The sequence below is a fragment of the Argiope bruennichi genome, chromosome 7 (genome assembly GCF_947563725.1).
Source record: "Argiope bruennichi chromosome 7, qqArgBrue1.1, whole genome shotgun sequence".
In the NCBI taxonomy this organism is placed as follows: domain Eukaryota; kingdom Metazoa; phylum Arthropoda; class Arachnida; order Araneae; family Araneidae; genus Argiope; species Argiope bruennichi.
This window is the reverse complement of record NC_079157.1, coordinates 93730220-93739624: the sequence shown is the minus strand read 5'-3', so window position 1 is coordinate 93739624 and position 9405 is coordinate 93730220. Positions and strand designations below refer to the sequence as shown.

At 28.8% G+C, this 9405-nt stretch overlaps 1 long non-coding RNA gene across 1 annotated transcript; it reads right to left on the bottom strand.

Annotated features, from left to right (window-relative positions):
- Positions 1–4221: 4221 nt before the first annotated feature.
- On the bottom strand, positions 4222–9107 carry LOC129976270 (uncharacterized). The gene is made up of 4 exons (XR_008785113.1): positions 8982–9107; positions 8727–8857; positions 7517–7633; positions 4222–6451 (listed from the first exon to the last, which is right to left on the bottom strand). It is a non-coding gene; the product is annotated as an uncharacterized LOC129976270 (long non-coding RNA).
- Positions 9108–9405: the final 298 nt, after the last annotated feature.

The following is a 9405-nucleotide window of genomic DNA, read 5'->3' as shown; positions in this document are numbered from 1 at the left end:
AAATAAATTTAAAAAAAAGAAAAGAATAATATTAAAAAAGTGACCGTTGAAGTAGATTAGTAAGTTGCGAAAGCTTAATGTAAAACGCTATGAGAATCTATGTTTTACTACAGATTTGTTCATTCATTTGTTGTTTATATATCAGGCATTTGTTTGCATTATATATATCGTGCTTCTCGCCGGAAATTGTTTTGCATAAAGGTAGGACTTCGAAAGTCTTTACTTCGGAAGAATTGGTTATCCCAAGTGCAAAAAGTTTCGAACGAAAGCATTTTGTATAAGGAAGTTAAAAATCACTCGGTAATATTTACTACATGTATTTATTTTTAAAAAAGAACAAATAATTTTTTTTTTTAAATTTTTTAAAAGCAATATTTTTTTTTATAAATTACTTGCATGAAAAACACCTATATCATAATATTATTATAATCACAATAATTCTTACGATCTTAATCGATGAATCTGAATTGTTACTTTGAGCAATAATGTGTAATAATGTTTGAATCCTGTTTGTTATGTATTTCATTAAAGCATATCAATAGCTAAATAATAATTCACTGTTGTAACAATATTTCAAAGGTATAACAGTGTAAATAATGATGTGTTGTTTCATTATTTGCTTGTTTTTCTTGAGATACGGTGAGCTTGACTTCGACTGAAAATCGACGTTTGATTTTTCAAAGTTCTTTTGATTTTAAAAACTGCAATTCAAAATGACGAAGGAGATGGTAGCTACTGTTTGCCTTTTGCTCTTCTGGTTGTGGAGTTGGTTTGAAATATTCTTACGATCTTATTCTGCAATCTTAATTATTCTTAATATTCTTAAGTTCTGCAATTTTAACTTTTGGCATTGTTTCAATCTTTTTTCATATGTGGTTTTCTTCATGATTTTGAACCATTTTTACTCTAAAGGCAAAAGGCGTCAAGATATAGCTTTGCAAGCGGAAAGTGAAATTGTGAAGGATGTTTCCACTCAAACGAATGATTTGTTTGATGAAATGAAAGTTCATGAACGTATGCTGCTTCTTGTCAAACGTTTTGTAAACAAATTGCTCACTTGGTTTGAACATTGATAATGAAACAGTTAGGATGATTTTCCGGCAAATACCTGTACCCTACTTGCGATTTATATTCCAAATGAACTGAAACAAAAGAGCGTTTTCGACAAATAGCTAGGATTCCTCTGCAGTTTCTTCTTCTATTCAGCTGAAAAGCACGCACAAGATAAACTTTTTGTGACATATTATGTTTGAAACTCCATTACAAAGAGACAGTTACTATTCAAACCACCGAAAAATATAAACTGCAATCATTTCTGCTCACTTCCAACAATAGTTCTGTCAAAAATTGACCTAATATTGAGATTTCCTCAGCACTGAAAAAAAGAAGCAATGAAAAATCCTCAAGTAAAACTACTCTGGTATCTCCTCGTCATTTTTGAGTATTTTGTAAATACTCGTGTAAATATTGTACATAGATTTTATTTTTATTATTTTGTTTGTATATATATTATCACTGCGGACTCTATTTTTATTATTTTTTAGTACATATACTTTTTATCACTGTGGACTTCATTTTTATATGAAGATAAATAACTTCTTCTGATATTGTGAAAATACTTATCCAAATGTGACTATATGAAGCCTCATGAAGGCACCACGGACTATGACATTTTGGCCTGCTCTTTAAGGCCTACCCGATTTTGACTTCTGCCTCAGTGAGGTATCCCGGACTTTAACTGTGGACATGTAATTGGAAGATTGAATGAACATACGAGACCAGCATCTGGCATTGATACTTTTTCAATGAACTGATATCGCAAATTGTAGCGCCACGGCTCTGGCACTGACTTCTGGTTGAACATCTAGTGGGTCTGTAAGAACGTACAAGACTGAATCACACTTCTCAGCATCTTCTGACTTGGCGACAGCATCTCTGGAACTAGTTTCTTTGAACATTAAAAAAATGGATCCTGAGCAATTTCTCCTTATTTTGATATAAACATTTTTTCTTACAATAGTCAAAATTTGCAATAGCTGGTTCACTCAAAAAATAAAAATTTCGGCTTCAACCACATATGTGTATTTGTTTCCTTTATTTTATTGGTTTCTCATAATACCCCTATTTATATCGTCTCTAGCAACCACATGATTCATCCATAACCTTAATAGCATTAACTTCTTTGTGCTAACTACCTTTAAAATCTACAATTTATTCCGCTTTTGGTAAGCTGAAAGCATTCGTTATGATAAATAAATAAAGAATAAAATAAATAATTTCAAATTTTTTTAAAAAAATTAGAAATTAAGAAAGTATATTAGAAATGAGTTTTAATATTTTATCTGAATTTTGATATATTAATCAAATCAAAAAGTGCGTAAGTTCTGTGTTTATTGATATATATAATTTGCATACCTTTTTTTATATTAAAGTTGCTAAAATATTTTGCAGAACGAATCTATTCAATATGTAATATTTAATGAACTACTTATTGAAAATGCTTTATTAACTTAATTCAACATGAATTCTAATTAAACTTTTATAAGATTTGACGCAAACTCTTAAGACAGCAGCGTTTTGCTAAGTTTCTATTTATTCGAAATTCTAATGTAAATTTCCTCAAAAGAATATCTTTGAGTTACATATTCCCAAATTACTAAGTAAATAAGTATCAAGTTTGGTAGCATTAGGTAAAAAAAATTCACACTTTTGAGAGCCTGTGTAGTTAAACACATAGTTATATACACACATTCATCTCGATTATTATTATTATTATTATTATTATTATTATTATTATTATTATTAGAGATTTGAATTAAATTTTGATGCATTAATTGAATGAAAATGGACCGACTATAATTTATCCAAAGAGGTTAATTCTTTTTATTGGTACGTTAATCGAATATTAAAGATTGAATCTACTGAAGATATGAAATTAAATTATTTTTTTTATTGTGATCATATATATTTTCAAGTGAGTTTCAAATATGTATACTTAATTGGATAGCTTCATTCTTAGAAAATATTAACTTATAATTTACTTAAGTTAAAGAAAGAACTTCAAAGCAAACTTTACAATTCACATCTAACCAGTTCAAAGTTTCTAAAAATGCATTCTCCACCAAGATAAAGAACTTAAATTTACCCATTGACTATCAGGAACGAATATACCAATAGTCTTTAGTTTTAAATTCGAAGGCAGATGAATACAACTTGAACATAATGAAATTTCTATGAACACATTGTTAAAAAGCAGACAAAAGTTCCAAATCGTCAAATTCTAGTAATGCATTTCTAGAGCATGGCCAATTTCTAACTTTTTATCTATACTCTTTCATTAAACTAGTGAATGAGTTCCAATGATTTACATGCAACTAATTTACGTTTGAAAATAATAAAATCATTTAAGGTAAAGGATAGAAACAAATCTATTGATTCATCTTGTGCTTTTCTACTTTTTATTTAAAATCAACTCAATATTCTTCAAAGGACTTGGATGTATGTACGTCTTTCATTCAGTGTACGGATTTGTTATAGGAGTGGCTTTCAGGAAATTTAATACTTTTGTCAAAACAATTACTCGAAAGGAAACAAGAATATTTGATAATTAAATACAAAATGAATTCTAATTATACAAACTTTATTTGCAAATTTAATATACAAAAATTAATCGTTATAAAAAAAACTGTTACAAAATTACTACAACATAAAAAGTAGAACATAAACGCATTGAATTAAGAATTCAGTACCGATATCAAATTAAATTAAACAGGTATCAAACTGCTGTCTTATATAATGAGCTTAACAGAAATTCAAACAATTTTGAAAATAAAAGTACTCAGTTATCATAAAATTTATATATTTGAAATGGAAAATTTAATACAAGTATTGATTATCAAAATGTAATTAAGGAAAGAACACATTTATATAAATTATTATTTAAGGATAGTATATAACTTGAACATTCATTCTAAGATTTTTCCAATACATAATTCAATTTAGAATAAGTGAGAATTTAATATTTTATTAAATAGCATAGAATAAAAATTAAGAACTTCTGAAAAGCTGATAAAACTTAATTTACTCCTATTAATAAAAGAAAGCAATCTAACCTACGTTATTCATCGCATCCATTCACATTTTTTCCTCAAATAATATTTTATTACACTCGAGTAGATTTTTAGAAATTTTGATTCATGCTAATCATACGCGAGTATCATTTTCTGCAAAGGCATACTGATCATTGTGGGGATCAGGCACAATGATCAAATGCCTTCGAAGAATCTGAGGACATTTTGATTGGCTGGCCGGCCGAGTCAATCAAAGTATCCTCTATCGGCGGATGTATACATTTAAGTGTAATCGGAGGCCAAAATGGCGAGATTTAGAAATTATTACTTATTAAAAGATTAATGGTGAACTTGAAATACTAAGCATTACTAACTTTTTTTATTTTTAATAAATTAATTAATCATTAATTTAAATAAATTTAACAAGAATAAAATCTTAAAACCTAACTGCAAATCGATGCAATGAACAGATGCTTATTTAATATAACTACAAATACTATGCCAAAATTTTTCTGAAAATATTGAAATTAGATTTCAAATGAATGATCATTGATACCATGTTTTTAAATTTCTGTTCAGGAAAAATGAATGCGGTGCATTTTATAATTAATGAAAAGAGAAGAAAGCACTATCGTATCACATAATTTAAGAATAATTACAGTTCCATTAATTAATATTTCCAAATTCAATATATGAGCATAAAACATATTTGCAATGCACAACACTGTTTCACGTGCGCAAACACGTAACTTAAGTTTGAGCAATATCTATTGAAAATATTTAAATTTCAAATAATCTTTTAGAGAACAAAGTAGACATATGGACAACGCTTTTGCCATTTGTTTCATACATGGTACAGACGCGTTTCCCCCGCCATTGACGGCGATTGATATATTTTAAATTAGACAAACATACAAATACATATTAAAGCAAATTTCATTTTCATAAATTTTGCTTTCAGATTAAAATTTGAGTAAAAAAAAAATAGAGATACTGATAACATAAAGCATAAAACAATATTTCAAAGGCTAATGTTAAGATCCTTAGAGAAAAAAAATATTTGTTGCTAAATCAGAATTATGCGCAATATCCATTACAGTCAATATACTGAATTTATGGTAACTTATTTCATAGTCAGAAAGTGAAGTTCTATGAATCATTAATTATTACCAATTTTTAATAAATTTAATAAGAACAGAATCTTGATTTAAAAAATAATTGCAAATGGATGCAATGTACAGATATTTGCTTAATATATCTACAAAAAACGTGATAAAATTTCTCAAAGTGCTGAAATTAAATTTCAAATGGTGATCTTTGATATCATGTTTTTAAATTTCTATTCAGGAAAAATGAATCAAATTGCTTCCTCGATCTTTGACATTCAGACATTAAAAAGAAAACGAAGAATATTTTGTAAAATCTGTCAATAAATTTAAAACTATCTGCAAACAATAATGCTGATGAGAAGGAATAACAGCTAATCAATTGACAATAACAAAAACATTAAATTTTTAGAATCATAATAAAGAAATCGATGAAAAATAATCTTAACAAATCATCCAATCATGAAGATGCATTCTCCGTTGACAATGATGGATAAATGTCAAATGCAAATTAAGTAGTTACGTATTTTTTTATTTCAAGTAATTACAATAATCTTACAGTGGTTGTGATCCCTGGCTATATTGCTGGGGCAGTAAAAAAAGTTTTACTTGCAAACTTTTAATAAGTGTATGGTTACAAATGAAATTTAAAAGCCAATTTTATAAATCTTGAGAGAAAAATTCTTCTTTCGGTCTTGTTGGAAATTGGTTTTAGATAACTTAGAAAAATCAAACACACTTACAAATTTTAATTTATCCATAAAAATGTTTGATATGTCTAGAATATTAAAAAAAATACTTGTTTCTAAAAGAGTAGAATATAAACATCAACTTTGAAGGAAATATAATGAACCAAAAGCTTAACAATTTCCAAAACTTAAGAAATATTGATTCATATGCCAAACAGGCTTTGAACGATGTACATTTCATGCACTTCAACCTTTTCCAAGATCGAAATGAATTACTGCATTGGTTGAAACAAATTATTCAAAACCTTAAAAATGGAAGAATAAAACATTTTAGAGATGTATTGATATCCTCAAGTAATGTTAACCCCATATGTACTCGCATTTCAACTATGCAGATCATTGACAATATTTTGGTACCAAATGTGCATTTTAGGTTTGGTCTAATATTTACAATTTTACAAACTGCATCTGTTGGATCTTCATGCAATATTTCATTTTAAAGGCTCCGAGTTCCAATATGCGCTTGCTAAAAATTCCGGATGCCATCCATTGTACTGCGATCATTTCGGTGAAAGTATGTCAATATCTGGAAAGATTAAATATCTGAATTAATACACATCTGAAAATATCAAGAATATCTGGAGTAGAAACGACTTAATTTTGCTCTTTAAATCAATTATTCAGTTGTTCGATAAAAGAATTTGCTTTCAATTTCGTTATTCATAGAAGAGAAAATAAAAATTTTTAAATGTAGATTTGCTAACACTTCGCCTTACTTACCTTTTCGCTTTTTGAAATTTACTGTTTTAAAATTGCATTTAAATCATTAGCTAAATAAATATTTCGTTCTTGAGTTTTTCGAAACTTTTTATTCTCTGAGGATTAGAAGTGACGCGAATAATGAATGCTCAAACAATCATACAATAACCGCAGTCATTGGTTACATTTCTGAATACAGTAGGTTATTTTTGCCAAGTCCTCAAAAACGTTCACCAAACCCTCTTATGCTCTCGAAGCAGACGCATTCGTCCATAGGACAAAAAAACATGGTCTAGAGTTTCGCTTGAAAAATATTTCTTTCGCAGGTTTGTAGATGACATTTTCTGGTTTATACATACATGAAAATGACCTTACTGATATCCGTATGTACCGATTACTACGATAACATTTTAAATATTAACTGCAATATGTTTTTCATTCTAAAAAGGAATTAATGAAAGAAGACACGAAACAAAATTACATGGAAACAATTTTTACTTATTTCTTACAGAGTAGGATTGAAAAGGTTTCTGGCCATGCAGCATCTCTCTTGAAAGTCTCAAATAAAATGATTCTCGAATGTCAGATCTTTGAAATTTCTGTTATGATTCAGGAACTTAGCATGTCTTTGAATGTCATCTTAAGAGAATGTTTTCCATGAATTAAGCACAATTAATGTGTATTGAGGGAGTGAGTATGGAATCGAAAAAGTTTTGTGATACCTAGTGCTAATGGAGTTTTTTTTCAGAACAGAGGAATCGGTAAATTGTCAAACCTATTAATATAACCAACAAAATGAAAAGGTACACTTTTAGTTATTTGACAGTCGAGTCAAATGATTGGATACAATCTTCATTTCGATTCGACAATTATCTTAATTTGCACCACTTACCGAAATCACTTCAGTACTGTTCTTTCCTGGGCATCCAGACATCCTCTGTATTTCCTGTTGAGCAGTTCCATGTATTTCCTGTTGAGCCACGGTCATTTGGTCAAAACATGTCAATATCTGAGAAAATTAATTTAAATCAACATATATGAAACCATCCATCAATAATACCGTGAAATGCAGGAGTATATGCAATTACAATTTTGCTCTTCCAATCTACACCGGTAATTCAAAATCGTGAAAAGAATTTGCTTAAGATTTTATTTATAGAATGAAATAAACCGTTTCTTAACTAAGATTTTTTTTTTCAGAAATTTCATCAGGTCATTTTTTCCTTTAAAACTAAATCTTTTCGTATTTGAAATACACCAGTAAAACATTTCATCTAACCATTTCATTTCATTCGTTCTAAAAAAGAATTCTAATTTTTTTTCGAGAGATAGCGTATTTATTTAGAGAAAATAAATGATGCATCCAGTTTATTAATTACTCTTCAATCTCAATTGATTATACTTGATATTATAAGGTTTATACGAAAACGAATTTTCTTCTTTAGAGTGCTCTTCTAGAAAAAAAGAACCACAATATGCATCGAGATAAAATATGAAATTTCATTTAAGAACAAATCAATTTTAATTTTTTAAAATTTCTTAATTAGATGCTTAAAGAAGAATTTGATGATCTTAACAATAAAAAACATTTACTGTTACGACAAATCAAAAATATATATATATTTTTTTTTTACTTAATAGTGTTACGTTTGGTCATTCCAGAAAGAAAGTTTCACTTTGGCCTCTACAGAAACAATACAAAATCATCTAAAAATATTTTTTTACCCTTCCATAGGTTATGGAACCGATTATCTGACATGGTTCCCGGTCAAGTAATATTTTTCTAGCGACGATGACATATAGATGACCATTCCAAGCAGACTCCCTTCTCAGGCAAGTAATCGCTTGGAAACCCAACTACAGAAATTTGTCTCATGGCATGACACGTATTTCATATTATAATTCTTGTAGTTCTTATACTGGGAGGAATCTGAATGAAATATTTTGATAAATGCTTCTAAATAATTATCTTTCGCATCTTTTTTGTATCCTCCAAAAACTTGCTTTCTAGATGAACAAATTAGCTTCCAAATGCCATATCATTTATCAGTTTCATTAATAAAATTCGAGTACTTACTGTGCCTTTAGATACATGGACGTACCTTAAGCGAATACTGCCTCGCTTCCAGCAACAGTGATATAAACAGTTGGCACGTGTATGAAACTGAGAAAATACGGTGTTTGGTGGCATACCTTTATCATGCAAACTGGTATCTATTAAGTGTCATCCAGCCTATGAATAAATAATGAAATAAAATGAGTACATTTTTATAGTTCCATTTACCATTTGAATAAATCAAATGATTTTATTTAATCTTCATTCCGATATAACAATTATCATAAATAGCATAACTTACCGATATTACTTTGTGTGAAACAGTAAAATGCTTTCAGGCCATCTGGACAGCTGCTCTCCGTACTATTTGCCAATAGCTGTAAATGCAGTCCCTCTTCTTATGGGGAATGACGTTGCGCAATTGTTCCCATTAAAAGTAATGTCTGCTTAGGATAATCTGCTTCTTTAATGATTTCTGTGACTTTCCATTTCACTCAAATGATTAAAAAAAATAGAATGAATCCAACAGAAACTATGTGGTTTTAGTCAAACAGTTTACATACAAAATCTACTGTTCCAATCATTTTTAACATTGAACATGCCAACTTAACATTAATTCATTTGGTACATTTGTAGAAAAGGCACAAGAAAACAATCGCAATGGTTCTTGCCTCTATCATATTAGCCTGTACCAGGTAAAACCCATATAATTGTGGCACTCGCAT